Genomic DNA, 16,646 nt, shown 5'->3' on the forward strand with positions numbered 1-16,646 from the left:
ATCAATTGAAAATTTTGACCTTCAGTATTGAAGATATGGATTTTTTCCCAAAACACCAACAAAAAATAGGTCTTTTTGGAAAAAAAATCCATATCTTCAATATAAAAGTAAAAGGTCAAAATTTTCTATTGATCGTCGGCTTTTCCTCCCAGCTACATACACTTTAAGAATATATCATTAGATTTATACGTCTGAGGTGCTCTCATGTCCCACAAAAAATACTGTCGAAACGCCATAAACGCACATTCTAGATCCCTTAAATTGAAGAAAGTGGCATGGAAAGAAAAAAAATATCTTGGGGCCCAATTTAGTAGCTTGGGCCCGTTGGGGTCCTGAGATAATAAGTTACTATCTCGGGGTCCCAAGTTACTAGGAATAAATACCAGACTCATCTCAAGTGAGAGGTCACTGATGGTTTAGGAATAGGCCTACTGCGAACATTCCTAAACCATGTATGGTAACAGGAATGATTTGAAGTGACCTACACTTGAGATAAGTCTGGTATTTATTCCTTGCTACTAATGTAAAGGAAGACACATATAGCAAGTGCCTCATTTTGATATGGATGTACACATATCAGGGCCCTTTGTTTCTATCTCCAGGCCCCAAAATTACTAAGTCAGGGCCCCGCGGTGTTACTATGTCAGGACCTGAAGCTACTAAGTCAGGGCCCTGAGTCTCCTGAGATTATTTTTTTTCTTTCCAACATTCTGGGGCTCCGTATTGAACCTGAGATATTGCAGTGGTAAAAAGAATAATTACATGAAATTTGAATACTCTCATTTGATTTTGATTTATGCAAACCACTACATGTTGAAATTGACACATTTTATGCATATAATTATACAGAGAGTAAGTACAAATCAGCTGCTAGTAGGTACTTGCTGCAAGTGCAAGTTGTAAAACCTAGACTGGGATCCATGACTAAGTATTCTGGGCCTTCAATCATTCTGGACCATTTTGAGGTACCCGGCACACATTCATTTGCATTGGACCTTATTGCCTTTAGAATCCTTTAAATTAACCAATAAAAAGTTACTAAACTCATTTACGGCAGGCATTTTCGGGTAATTTTGTACCGGGTACCTGATGTTTTGTGCGGGTAATCACATGATTTCGCATCAGGTACGGTACCATACCGAAATTGCAACAATTTTTTTAAAAACTTTTTCTCAGTTTTGGAGTGTCCCTGGCTTTAATGATTTCAAAATGCATTGAATTTGTATCAATTTTGCAATCATTGGTAGAGTATGACATATGAACACAAATTATCACTTTGCATATTAAAATAAAAATTGGTCAACCATGAATGATCCTATCATTGAGCTCTAGGTCCATGGACACTCCAAATCAAAACAAAAACAAAAAAACGGTAACCCGATGCTGGCTCTCTTTCCGGGTAGCGAAATCTCGGTCGGTACCCAAAAAGTTAAACCCAACCGAAAATGCCTGCCTTAAACTCATTGTACATTGTACATACCAGATTTTTGATGGTTCACGGTTGAGTTAAGCTATACACCATGATTTGAAGTCACAATGAACATCTGAAAGTAGTTTGTAACCATACAGTTCACTACAAATTGACATCACTGATATAACCAAGTTGTGAAAATACAAAAAATAAGGTCTTAAAATGGAGCTTTTACAAGAGTCAAGAACAGCAAGAAAATAACAAGCAAACTGCATTCGCACCGAATCCTGTCCGGTTGACTCCTTTTAAATAAAAGGGTGTTGGACATTATCCAGAAGAAGAAGTTTTCCTCCAGGTTTCTGAAATTGGGCTTCTCCATGGTGCACTTACTAAGCAGGGTAAAAATGCATTCAAGTCATTGTTTGGCTATTTATTTGCATGCAAAAAGTAAACTGCGCACCCTTTGGACCCTAAGTGCCGCAAATTACTTGATCAAATATTCATAGGAGGGCAAAAACTTCTGTTTAATTTACAGTGTGCTATATTTATGCAGTAAAATATTATGACCCCCCAATCTGGCCATCAAAGGGTACAATTACTGAATAGGGTGCAACTTGCTAGACTTGAGTGCAGTCCTCGTTGACGGAGTTTAGGGTTAGGGTTTAGGGTTGGGGTAGGGCAGTCTTGTAATAAGACTAGTAGAGTTGCACCCTATTCGGCAATCGCTCCCATCAAAGTCGAAAGTGCTTATATTATAATATTCTTGTGGCCCCTCTTAAAAATTCCTTCACAACATTTTGACCCCCCCCCCTCTTCCAAAGAAAATGACAGCCCCTAAATTTTGGAGAAATGGAATAGAACATATTAAGCTTATTAATAGTGTACTTACGTTCACATGTATTTTGAATCGTGTTCCAGATTCATGCACTAGCCATGCTACTATTACTAACTAGTGCACTTGCTGTGCATCACTAGCGACAATCGAGTGAATCTAATCTAACAATGTCCACTACTTTGGCGGGTAGTTTTCCCCAGGGTTTTCCCGAATCACAATGGCTCTCTATAGGTTTCTGTCCTGCATCTTGAAATCTTCTACCTCCAATCCTGTGTCTATACCTCTGGTTAAATGGCACTGAACCTCTCAATTTGAGAAAACCCTTCACAAAATTAACCAACTGTCGAGGCCGAACTGTCATGATTCGTCTTGCTTATTCACAGCCCGTGGTAATACAGGAACAATTATTTGTGACCTTGATGTGTCGTTAAGTCATATCATGCGATGACACTGTCGCAATGTACACCAGCACCAACCCTCTTAATGAATGGAACTACATGTCTTTGGCCAGTTTCTCTTGAACATCCATGTTTTTTCTGTGAAAATAGAGCAAATAAAGCGAAAATTAAAATTAAAAGATTAACTTGATACTTAAGCTGAAATTACAGCTAGGTTTAGGTGACAAAAAAACCCCTGTTCTACAGGCCCATCTGACCTAGATTTTGTGTCTTGGGTGTTTTTTTTAGAAAAAAACTATGAATGGAGCAAGTTAAAAAAAATGGCAAAAATTTTATCTATCTTAGTAATTTTACAGGTATTTTAAGGTCATTTGCACAAGAAAAATGCTCAACTGACCACACCTACACAGGTTTATTTCCATCGTATTTGAGTGTACAAATTGAAGAATCGTGGAGGAAAAGTGAACAAAATGACAGACCGTACTGGCAAAAGCAGCCTGCCTATTCCCAATTTCAACAACACAATATTGATGTCCATCATTTCTATTAAAAAGCAATGAGCATCATCTGTGTTTTTGTGTGCACCAACTCTTTGTGTTTTTTGAGTGAGTTTCGAGTACTTTCCTAACCACCTTTCCCGCGGAATGTGGGAAAATGACAGCACTTGTAATTTGTGGTTAAATGTTAAAGTCAATTTAGTTAATTAAGTGCAATTTTAGCTACAGTTTTGATGCGATCACCCTGTCGTAATCGGCTATGTTTATTTCCAAACTTCCCTTGCTATTACGGTGTCATGCTTCATCAATTTCTGCTAGATTTTGATAGCTCAGGTCTCTAGCCTCAAAAGCTATTGGTGAGCAAATTCGAAGCTAGACTACCAGAGTACCAGGGTGCATTCTTAGTACCATTGCCAATCCCTGGGTTGTACAAAATGTATAGGGTTGGAAATGTTCCAACATGCTACACATTCCACCCCTAGAGCACACCAACAGTTTAATTCCTATGTAAACCCAGCTTACAGCCCCACATTTTCTGGGATGATGGGGGTAAGTAGGCCTACTTGAAATGAATTGCATAATTATCATGATTACGCATGTCGCACACATAACACATTTGATCGAGAAGTCGATCCTTAATCCATTCCAGGCCACTGATATTATACATGTAGAAACCGACGATTGATTATTATGGACTGAGCTTTGGAGTTACATGTATCTCAAATCATGTCAGAATCAGTCAAGCATATAACACCACGTTTAAAGCAATGGAAATTTGGAAGTATTAAACAACAACGCAGATCACGATGGGTATACAGCACCCCGAAAAAGTTGCTCAAATGACACATATCATCAGCGAATTGTTAGCATGGTTAATCTCATAAAATAAAAATGAGCAAACTCTGAAGATACAGATAAGTCATCAAAATAAATTTCGGTACCCTGGTAATATATATAAACTTTTAAAATAAAGAATTTTTTAAGGGGTACTACACCTGGCCAATTTGAGCCTATTTTTGCATTTTCTCAAAATTATAGCACATTGGTGACAAGTAAGAATGTATATTATAGGGGCAAGGACTACAATGTACAACTACTGCACTGAAAATTCAGCAACTCAAGGCTAGTAGTTACTGATTTATTGATCAAATATTGGTTTTCCCTCATTTTTGACTGTATAACTCCACAACTGTTGCCTGTGCTGAAATAAAATTTCCAGTGCAGTACTTAGTTGTAGTCCTTGCCCCTATAATATATCTTACTTGTCACCAATGCGCTATAATTTTTGAGAAAAATGCAAAATAGGCACAAAATTAGGCAGGTGTAGTACCAGGACTGTCAACTTTTGGAATTGCTTGGCGTGAGACAGAGGCGTACTGGCGCTCGAGAATGTGAAAAGCGGGGGGTAGGAGCAACAAATTATTCATGACGATGCGTGAGATTTTACTCATTTTCCAGCTTTTTGCGTGAGCTTTACTACCTTGGCGTGAGATTATACTACTACCTTGGCGTGAGACCGTGAGAAAGTGAGCCAATGCGTGAGAGTTGAAAGCCCTGTGTAGTACCCCCTTAATGTGTTTGAAAATTGGCGATGATTAAGCGACTGAAGTAGTTTATAGTTCCATGCTCTATCTCTGTCCAGTGTTCACACTGTGTCATCGTGGATAGTAGACGATTTCTAGATCAAATGACAAACAGACAGTAAGCTTACTTCAACCCAACAGAAGCCAGCTGCTCGGTCTAATATTTATTCATAACCTCATTTTATACGTGAAGCCTGTAATCCAATCAAAAGAAATTGATTGCCTGACCGCGCACTAATTGCATTAATAATAACTCACAATGACTCCGGACGCGCAACAATGACTTCTGCGCAGCTGCGTGAGTGTATAAGCTACATGTTATGGCAAGCGCACACACCTACTGCGATGCCGTCGGCGCTTCTGTGATTGGTAGCTCTTGTTGTCGGTAGCGAATGTTATATTCGCCTGGTTGATTTTTTTGTAGGGTAGGTTACAACAATGATTAAAACTGGTTATATTTAACAGTGTTTTATGGTATAAAATAACATAAAATGCCATTTTGATTTGTTCAAAATATTAGATACGACGGTAATGAATGACAATAATATCTATTTTGAGGTCATTGTGTGAAATTGTTGGGTTTTGTTTTGGGCCTCGGTATTTTTCCTCGGTTGGAAAAATACCTCAGCCCAAAACAATTTCACTAATTCACCTTTTCAGTAAATCCCATAAGCCTTTTTGCGAGTACACCTGAGAATTTGTCATTTGATGTCACGCTGACTAGCAATGCGCAGTAACCATGTTCGATAAACGATGTGCGCATCGGCGCGCAGATTGGCGTGGACGTCAAATGAGCGAGGTCTCAGGTGTAGGCCTACTCGCAAAGGGTTATGTGGGTTACCGCAATGCTGAATGACCTCAAAATAGATGGTGTGCAGTTATTATTGTCTAAATATTGCGCATCTCTGACTGTGCAATGGTATTTCCAGCATGCCAGGTAGTAGGTACATCCACGGCCTTGGCCCTTGCTAACATACCGGTACATGTTTACATACACATACCCATCATGCCCATTTACATAGTTCCAGTAACTGAGTGTAACCATAGTCATTATGTTTATGATAAAGACTGAAGTCTTGCTGGCAAGACTACCTATTTACATGGCATGTACATGTAGCACTCAGACATACATGCATGCTGGCATGCTGGATGCTGTACATGTATATAATCATGTATACCGCCTTTAATACCGGTAGCGGCCATGCATGATATTGAAATCGTTTACTTTATATTATTTTTTAACAAGTACATTTTTTAACCTTGGGCCATTCATTAATTGACAGCGTTTTTTATTCACTTGCATACAAGATCAGATATAAAATTAGAAGGTGTACCAAGTGCCCAAAATCATGGGAAAAGTTCAAAAGATTTGAAAATCCTACGCTGCTACTGCCTTGTTGCAGCGCATGCGGCACTGATGAATCACTTATGCAGAGCTCCGGAAACAAGTACAGAATTTGGGTCCCGGGATTTGGGTGCAAAGTAATGTACAATTTCAGGAAATATTTATCGCTGATGATGAAACCGAATTCATTTTAAGAATATTTTAGATCAAATAATTACCTTCGATTCGAAAATGTAGTTACTCTTGCAATATGAACACCTTTTTTCAGCATTTTTATTCCATCACGGCTATGCATGTGAGTCAAAATATGCTAAGGTGTTATAAAAGTGAACACAGGGGTCAATTTCTAAACTTGGTTATTTTTCTCTGCAACTAACTTCATATGATAGTGTACATAATTAGCTACAATGATATAGAAAGCAAAATATAAGTTGTTGTACATGAACTTCAGATTTTATTTTTTCGGTTTGGAACTTCAACCTTATGTGATCGTCAGATTTGACAGACAAAATATTTCAATTTTTGTGGCATAAATAATAAATTTATCATCAGGAGGTACTCTTTTGCACTTATTTTAATGTAACAAATATAGTTCTTATGAATAAATGTCAAAAACAATCCAAATAAATAAATAAATAGTTCTAAATGTCTTTGAAAATTGGTTTGTGGTTCATACGACTTACAAAAAGGTAAGGTACAACTACAATTAACCTCATTACAGCCACTGGATATCAAAGAATATTTGTAAATTTTTGAAAAAGGTTAAGTATAACATGTTTGCAGAGTTTAAATGAAGTTTAAAGATAGAACATAGTAAATAAGAGGATTAATTCAGATGTGCTTGACGACGTCAGTTTGACGGACACACATGTGCGTACGTCAGATTTGACGGACACACATGTGCGTAGTCAGATTTGACAGACAAAATATTTCAATTTTTGTGGCATAAATAATAAATTTATCATCAGGAGGTACTCTTTTGCACTTATTTTAATGTAACAAATATAGTTCTTATGAATAAATGTCAAAAAACAATCCAAATAAATAAACAAATAGTTCTAAATGTCTTTGAAAATTGGTTTGTGGTTCATACGACTACAAAAAGGTAAGGTACAACTACAATTAACCTCATTACAGCCACTGGATATCAAAGAATATTTGTAAATTTTTGAAAAAGGTTAAGTATAACATGTTTGCAGAGGTTAAATGAAGTTTAAAGATAGAACATAGTAAATAAGAGGATTAATTCAGATGTGCTTGACGACGTCAGTTTGACGGACACATGTGTGCGTCACGTCAGTTTTGACGGACACTTGCACAATTTAATATCACAAAACCTGGCCAATATTAGAAAAGACATTGAATTTTAAAAAGTGCAGGTGTGCTACAAATCCCTTGCTTAAAAGGAGCTGTATATAGTGTGATTTGGCAGATTTACTTGAATTTTCTAGCCTAGATCTGCAATTTACAGTGGGCAATAAATCTGTCCTCCTGATTCTATATGTGATCGCACTCCTCCAAACTCAATCCCTTTTCAATGACCAGCTTACAATAAGTGTATTTGCCTTTAAATTCCGAGTATTACATGTAGATGTACATTGCATGGTAAATTTCACAAGTTTGTTATTACATAATAAGAATTCTTAACATATAAAATTAAGAATTCATGCTTTCCATAGTCAATTTTTTCAGAACCTATCGTGCCATAGATTGCTGACTGGACATGTACATGTAGGTAAGTTATATCATCCAAGTTGCTCCATTTTGCAAACAATACAGCCAGCTACTTTAACACCAATCTAGAATCACCATGAAAATGTGGTTCAAGTTGTTCCAATAATAATAATGGAATTTGTACAATAACATTGTTTGGTTTTAACTTTTTTTTTCTTTCTTTTTCTTACACAGATAAGTCAACTGTAAAACAAAGAAGACACTCGCTGGTCACAACAATATGAGTGCATTCATCAGTCATAAGAACAAATAACTTATTTACACATCTATGTGCTATAGTTAGCAAGTCAAATTTACCCAACCATTTAGGTGTATACAACTAAGCACTATGTTAAGCCGTGCATGGCAGTGTAATTTAAAGTTCTGCTGCAAACTTGAACTGTCCTCTGTTGCTGATTGGGAATGGGGCAGAAAGAGTTCTTACAACCTTGTGTGATTCATACCAAAGAAGATCTGCGGGATCTGGCCACTTCCAGAACTTGCCAGCTTTCTCTAGGCAATCGATTTCTGTTTCATCTCCTACAATTTGTTTGACTATCCCAGGATAATACATTCCCTTATATTCGGCTAACACCCAGTCACCAATTCTCCACTGCTTATCTTCATAATCTGAAAATGCATGAAAATAATTGTAATATAATGTACAATATAATATTATTCTTATACTTGTAGAGAAAATATATATTTTAAGTGTACATTGATATGAAATAAATGCATGTGTAGTAGTACTTGTCATAAATATGTCAATCTAAGATTACTGAAGACAAATCTTACCTCAGCATCTACTTAAGAAAATGTTTCATGCATCTTTGAACTTTGTAATCTAAAGTTATATAATAAGCATATATTTCATAAAGGTTCCTCAAACAGACTTGTCATAAGTAGATACTCATTATATCACAATATGAACCAACTTTTAATCACAGGGTGTACAAATTTACCTGTCTTGTGATTCTGCACTTGATTAGTGAGAGATGCATCCAGGTCTGGCTCAGATTCATCCGATTCGTCACGTTCACCTGAATTAGAGCAAACATTAAATGCCAAATAATGTTACTTAAGCAGGGAGGGTTGATAGCATACTGTAAGAAAGAAATATACTGCAATTGTGATTAAAAGTAACATTAAGTTAAGCACAGGGAAAATGCGCGATTTCTCAGAGTAAAATGCGCGCGCCAGTTTCTGAAAATGTGCTATTTTCGCGTAATTTGCACATTTTTTAACAAAATGCGCAATTTTTCTCCCCAAAAAGTTCAAATACATGCAATATTAAAATTTTTATTCTTTTTTCCTTCTATATTTTTATGAATTTTTTTGCGACGGCCTATTTTCTATACTTTAAATAGCATGGATTGTGTTGCAGGTCATTGTGGATTCTTTGATTTTTGTAAAAACTTCAGGTTTTTGCAAAGTTAGTACTTGAAAAATGGTTATTTTGGTAAAATCTTAAAATTTGTGGTCGGACCCAAAATGCGTGATTATACCCAAAATGCGCAAATTCCTGCGTTTTTGTGCATCACACATTTTCCTGTCCTTACATTAAGTCTTTGCATTTTATCGCATTACACGTTTTTTGTAGGTCATGATGTTATCAGCAATTTTGTATTAACAAGTTTCCACTTTGTAAATAATAAATTCAACATGTACTGTTAATGACAGTCAAAATAAAAACATTGCTGACATACCGTGCAACTGTCTGAACAAGTCTTCAATACTTTCTTCATCAGGGAAGGCTTATCTGCACCAGGGAAGGCTCATCTGCACCAGGGGAAGGCTCATCTGCATCAGGGGGAGGCTCATCTGCACCAGGGGAAAGCTCTTCTGCAGTGTCATTTGGGGAAGGTTCTTCTGATGGTTGGTTTTCATGAGAAGTGGGTATTTCACGATCCATCTTCAATACTTGTCTCTGCCACGGGTTAACGTAAGTTGCATTGGCACAGTTGGTTGGGGACTTGAAATGCACCCTTCACAGAAGCACCCCAGTAAACGAGTTTTATCACACCTGGCGACACACACTTGATGGCATGAAAGGCACGGGTTCCTGCTACTGGCTTCTTAACTTCTCGTTTTCTTTCTCTTTGGATTTCATTTCTTCTGACGAAGAAGAACGTACGGCGTTGTCCCTTGCAACTTTCTCTTGACAGTTCTTCTTTACAGTAGGTGTACATTTCTTCTGCTGTATTAATCACAGCTCTTCTCGAAACAACGGCTCTCCTGACTGCACTTTTTACCACCCCTGAAACCCCATCGCTAGGCCCCTTTCCATGCCTTGATCCGAAATATAGTCTTTCAAAGTCGTCGACCCCATAATCCTCTGTGGCATAGCTTATGTCACCAAATGGGCCAGGATTTATATTGACAGCCGCGGCCGTCCGTGTACTCAACTATGTGTTCCAAAGGAAGTCCCCTACTTTCCTTGAGGTGCTTTACAGCGACCTCTTCGAAATGATGCACTGCATGGAAATCGTGCCCTAAATCTTCGCTTATGAAAACCATCGCCTCTTGGACTATGTGGGACTGAGTTGCATCAGAGTGCACACAATTATAATAGCCAGCGATAGGGTGAACAGTCACTTGTTGAGTCGCCCAATGTGCAGACTGTATTTCATCTTGAGATAGGCATCCATAATTTTCTGCAAAATCCAGTACCAGCAAGGCCCAGTTCTGTGGGAGCTTTGTACTAATTTCTGTAAACATGTCCTGCTGCCAGTTAGCAACAAATACATGCTTGGCTAGAGTTTGGTTTCATTCAATAGTTCTTCCACCAGCTCGGATATGGTCTTTCTCTGTGTGATCAGAACTTTTTTTGCTTTTGTTTTCCCATTGTGTTCATAAGTTTGAAGTGCCCACTTTCGCCACTGTACCATAGAGTCACCATGAGCTGCTATCAGTGGTGTAAATCGTTTACGCAGCTTTTCAGTTCCACATTCTGGGCAACTCCTGTTTATGCAGTCAGGTTTTGCATAGTTGTCACCGTCGTTCTTTGGGCACATTGATAGACCAATTAGCTCATACTTATTTTTGACTTTTATGTCTGGCATCTCATACACCTGAGCAGCCCTGTTCAATGACTCCAATTTAAGCAGAATATCAGTACAGTACTCACAGAGACATTGATTAAGTTTATTTCTGTGTTGAAGGAGGACATTTTCAGGTCTCAGCTTTTGAAACAACGAGCGACTAACAACGGTAACATGATCTGGGTGTTCTTCCTTCCACATTGTGTATGCCTGATCAATAGAGACTTCCATAACCCTTCTCTGTGTCTGCTGTTTCACTGTTCTCATGTACGGCAATTCCCTCGATACCTTCGGTAATCTGTAAAATGACTGTATTTCGTTAATCACCTCCATGCTTGTAGCATCGCCGTCTTTTCCATGACTTTGACATCATATCCTCATCAAGTGATTTTGAAAGCTCCGACAGGTAATTTGGGGCGCACATCCAATTGTTTGGCTAAGTGACTTTGCATACGGTATTTCTTACTTATTAGATTTGCTCTCACCAGTAGTCGTCTCTCGTGAAGGGAAGCGGAATCTTTCTTTTTCTTCAGTTCTTGGACTCTCCTTTTTACACTGTCTGTCATGCACTTTCCTAACTGTAGGGTTCTTTTTGCACTTAATACACCAATACCACGTCTTTGCAATGCAGCTTGTTTCCTCGGTGTTGTGTGCTTTCCTGACACAAAGTCTTCTACTATGGACGCAAATTTTTCTGGATCGTTTATTGGAAATCGTTCCCACAATCTCTTGAATGCCATCCGTTGTGCAGACTTGGATATGAAACCACTAGATGTCCGGGGAGGAGTGCTATTGACTGGACATTGCTTTCCTTGGTTTTCCTTTCGCTTTTCACTTCTCCTTTTGTTTTTATTTTCCTTGCTCGCCTCTTCTGTTGTGGGTTCATCCTAGCTCTGCGTTCTTGTTGTTTAATCCGATTATATTCAGTTTTCTTTTTTTTTTTTCTGTGCGAGTAAGTACTTTTGACTTTTTTCCTTGTGTTGTACATTTTCCTTTGGCAGATTCTACAGCTCCTTCAGAGAGTCGTTTTTCATAGCGTTGTTGTCGAATACGGCCTGTTTCTCTATCTCGTTCTCTTTGCTTTTCTGTTCTTTTGGCTCGTCGTTCACGTTGACGTGCAGCTTCCGATGCTAAAAACTTTTTCCTTGCTTCAGGATCTTGCTTTAATTTTTCTCGCCTATTTCTAGCCCAGCGTGCAGAAGATGTAGAAGGTGTATGTGCAGAAGATGTAGAAGGTGTATCTTCATCATTTTCAGGCGAATCATTCTCACGCTCGGCAACATCACACGGTTTTTTACGATTGAAACTCCTCATCCGAATACTCAACACCATCTTGACAACACTAGCCTATATTAAAAAAAGGGGGGAAAAAAGGTAAGTGTTAGAACACAGGCGATTCTTTAACCCACATTACCACAAGTGTCACTGCTTTCTTTTAAAATGTCAAAAACAAATGCAAAATGATGTGATTGGACGCCCTGTGTCTACTTTTATTGTATTTTTTACCCACTTCCCAAGCAATATAAAATAAACCTCGCCATGTGAACATCCCCACCAGAGGCTCAGTTTTTTATTATGGAGCCCAGACTACCCACCACTAAGACCACTTTACTAAGACCTATCAGAACCATTCATGTGAACACCCGCTGGAGGATCCGTTTCGAGTTATGGAGCCGGACTACCCACCACTGAGACCACCTTACCAAGACCTATCAGAACCATTCATGTGAACACCCGGTAGGTTGACCTACAAAAAGGGAAAAAAAATGTTTGTGTTTTAATATGCATAGTGATAATTTGTGTTCATGCCATACTATGAACACAAATTATCACTTTGCATATTAAAAACACAAACATTTTTGTAGGTCAACCATGAATGATCCTAGCATTTAGTACTAGGTCCAGGGACACTCCAAAACCGAAAAAAATTTAAAAAAAAAAAAAAAAAAAAAAAAAAAAAAAATTTTTTTTTTTTTTTTTTATTATTTTTTTTTAAATCCGGAAATTCCAGAGCACATAAAAAAATCCGGAAATCCGGATAAATCCGGAAGTGTGACATCTCTGCAAGCCCTATCAGAACCATTCGTGTGAACACCCCCGCCGGAGGCTCCGTTTTCGAGTTATGGAGCCCGACTACCACCGAGACCACTTTTCCGAGACCTATCAGAACCATTCATGTGAACCCCCGCGGCTGGAGGCTCCATTTTTGAGTTATGGAGCCTGGACTACCCACCACTAAGACCACCTTACCAAGACCTATCAGAACCATTCATGTGAACACCCCTGCCGAGGCTCCGTTTCGAGTTATGGAGCCCCGACTACCACCGAGACCACTTTTCCGAGACCTATCAGAACCATTCATGTGAACCCCGCCGGAGGCTCCATTTTGAGTTATGGAGCCGGACTACCCACCACTGAGACCACCTTACAGACCCCCCCAGGCTCCGTTTTGGAGCTTAATAATTCAAGACTCAAACAAATTATGCACACAACCCCCCCCCAAAAAAAACCTAAGCAGCCCGATTAATTTCAAAAGAAGTCCTCATTATTTTTGTTTATGGCAGAAGTGGCTTTATACGATAAGGCTATAAGCACAATTGGGCTACTAAATCAGGAGTTTGGCAACCCTGTTGAAGCAGAGTGAGCCAATGATCAACAAAGCCTGGTGCACCACTAGACTTGAGGTAGCGCAAAAAAAAAAAAGAAGATTGGAAAAACTGTCCTTGGCTGGCTTGGCTTGGGTGCCGGCGCACGTGGCACGTCTGTCAACAATCTGACGAACGTGCAGCACATCTGTCAACAATCTGACGAACGTACACGGAATAAGCTTTAATTTTTGTTTACACCAGTTTAATCACAAATGCGTTCGTTAAAGCACATCGTGTATATTGGGGGTTCTAAATCTAGCATCTTGGTGGAGAAACGACAACAATATCTTTAGCGAGGTAGCAAATATCAAAGTTTAAAAATAAAATGGCTGTCAAACCCTGACGCACGCCCAGAAAGTCTGTAAAAATCTAACGTACGCATGCAACGTGTCCGTACAAAAGCATTGGTGCGAGTATAAACACAAACATCCTCGAGGCAAAGCCCCGAGGCAGTGCGTAAATCGTGGTTTAAATTACTCTAATTTACATGGACTGGCTCAGTTTTGTCTATATATACCGATTTATCAGTTGTAATATATTTTCAAGGAAATTTATACTCACGTACGTCAGAATAGTCGGTCGTCAGGTTTGTTGACAGACGTCACTATGCAACTTGTCATGCCGCCATTGCTTGTAATTTTGCCAAGAGCTGATGACGTTCAACATCCGGGCACCTATTACATCATGTGACGTTGTATTATAAAGGCTGGTCTGGCTTTGAGCAAGAAATATGGTCGTATCTTAAGTACGTCAGATTTTGACAGATAGAAGGAAGAAGTTTTTAAAACCATGATAAAATCAAAACAAATTGTAGCCTAAGAAAAAAATGAATATAGTTCAAGACAAAATGCATTTCGTTATAGGTTGACCATTGTGGTTTTCATGGTAGACACTGTTTAGTGAAGTTACGATCGTTTGTAACTGAACCACGAGTTTGACAGACATACCTGACGTACGTAAGGGTGAATTTCAATTTGTTTTATTTATAACATTAATCTTACTTAGGACCACGATATTTACATTTTTGTAAATTATTTTTTATGTACTTTTGACCCACCTATCATGTAGTTCTATTGGGAATCACAATAAAACAGTATGAGCTGTTGGGAAAGAGACGTCACTGCATGTTCAAAAAATCAATGATGAAAAACGTGGAATTCAGAAAACTTTTTTTTTTTTTTCAAATTTTTAATGAAAAGATCGACTCAAAACTGTGTGTGTTGTGTCTTTATTAGTTATTTTGCCTCTGAACTTACAAATAAATCAATTCCTTACTCATAACATTAAGAAAAAAAGAAATGAAATAAGCATATTTCTTTGGTTGTAAAATAACGCCTTAGCATATTTTGACTCATGTATGGCTTACGTGCAGACCGCCAGCATCCATCTTTAATGTGTCGAGCAGGGTGTCGAGGTCAATTAGTCGCAAAATAAACAGCGGTCTTGTGCAGTACCGCATGCGGTCCGCTTGCCCTTTCGCATGTTATTGTAGTCTCGCTGTGGAAACTAATTAAATTAATGTCGCACCGGGATGTCGCATGTAGGCCTAAATTTATATTAATGATTAAGGGCTGTACAATAATGAGCCCCCGGGGAGGAGGGGGTAAAATTTCCAAACAGCTCGCCAAAATCGCTTGTCCCCTCTCGGCCCGCCAAAATCGCTTGCCCTCCCCTCCCGGCCCGCAAAAAATCTTTGCCCCACATGCGAAATTTTTGAGATCCCAATTTGCAAACTTTAGGCCTAAATGGTCTATATACCTGTTAGTGTTACGAGCGCAGCGAGCAGGAAAATTTGCATATTTAAGCGTTTCTGTACGGTTTTCCTAAGCCTTTTTAGAGCGTTTTATTTAAAAGGCGCCCCACCCCCACCCCAATTTTACCCTCCCCAGGGCTCATAATTATTGCACAGCCCCTAATGTGGCATGTCCGAATGTATTCAATTCAATATCAGGCCTACTATCGTTTTACTTTTTGTTTCAATTGTAGCTCTTGATCAGAGCCCTCGCAGTAGGCGCTAGGCCTACCTTTAAGATCAAGATCCAGCAATCCCCTAGACTATGCCATAGTCGATTTTTGATAAATAAAAATGTTATTAAACATGATGAACGCATTCAGTTGAACTCGAAATTATACTGATATTTAGTACATCAAAATACTATAGGCCTAGTATAAAATGGTTATGAAAAAGTTTAGGCTATATAATTATATTTGTGACAGTAAAAGTAAAGTATCTAGGCCCTACGTAGGCTTATATTATTGAATGCAACATATCATAATGGCATAATTATAATGACACTTCAATACTGAACAATTCTAATTTTAGAATCTGCCATCCGAAGCTAACAGAGGGCGTACGGTGACTGAAAAGATCAGTTGTGAAAATCTATCAATTGTGCACTCATTAATTAAATCAGAGTTTTAAGCTTAAATGTAATAGCCAGAGTAGTGCACAATTGGCAAGTGGACTACGGAGAAGTCTATGCCCTTCAGATCCTTAATTCGAGGGCTGGAACTGCACTCATCCCCCCTCACTGAAGACGAGATGTACGGTACGCGGGAAGAGTAATCTCGCTGCGGAGAATAATTAAATTAATGTTGCATTGCAGATTATGAATTTATTCAATTCAATATTAGGCCTACTATCGTTTTACATTTTGTTTCATTTTTTGCAATTAAAAGAAAGTCTTGGGAAATTCTTGTCTGAAAGGACGGCATAGTATAGAGTAGAGGCCTACAATAATTATAGTATTGAATGATATAAATGTTATTACAAATTTCACACGCCTCTTTAATAATGATGACTATATAATATTAAATATACCGGGGTAATCAACTTGACATTGTGACCATATTCTATTATAGTTCCTAGCGCTTGCTAGGAAACCAAACATATTGCAGTTCCCCATGCGAAATGCACCAAAAATATTGCAGTTCCCCATGCGGAAATACACCAAAAATATTGCAGTTCCCCATACGGAAATACACCAAAAATATTGCAGTTCCCCATACGGAAATACACCAAATATATTGCAGTTTCCCATGGGGAAGTGCGTGACGGAATGTGCAGTTTTGCATGCGGAACTGCAAGCGGATATTGCAGTACTGTATGCGGTACTGCACATTTAACGGTCGGTTGTAATACCTGATTTGAGACCTAGACGTGTTTTTTGAGACC

General features: G+C 38.5%; 1 long non-coding RNA gene across 1 annotated transcript; it reads right to left on the bottom strand.

Annotated features, from left to right (window-relative positions):
- Positions 1-7,979: 7,979 nt before the first annotated feature.
- Positions 7,980-14,552, bottom strand: LOC140157117 (uncharacterized). Its single transcript, XR_011859637.1, has 3 exons — positions 14,037-14,552; positions 8,745-8,822; positions 7,980-8,412 (listed from the first exon to the last, which is right to left on the bottom strand). It is a non-coding gene; the product is annotated as an uncharacterized lncRNA (long non-coding RNA).
- Positions 14,553-16,646: the final 2,094 nt, after the last annotated feature.

The sequence above is a fragment of the Amphiura filiformis genome, chromosome 7 (genome assembly GCF_039555335.1).
Source record: "Amphiura filiformis chromosome 7, Afil_fr2py, whole genome shotgun sequence".
Taxonomy (NCBI): domain Eukaryota; kingdom Metazoa; phylum Echinodermata; class Ophiuroidea; order Amphilepidida; family Amphiuridae; genus Amphiura; species Amphiura filiformis.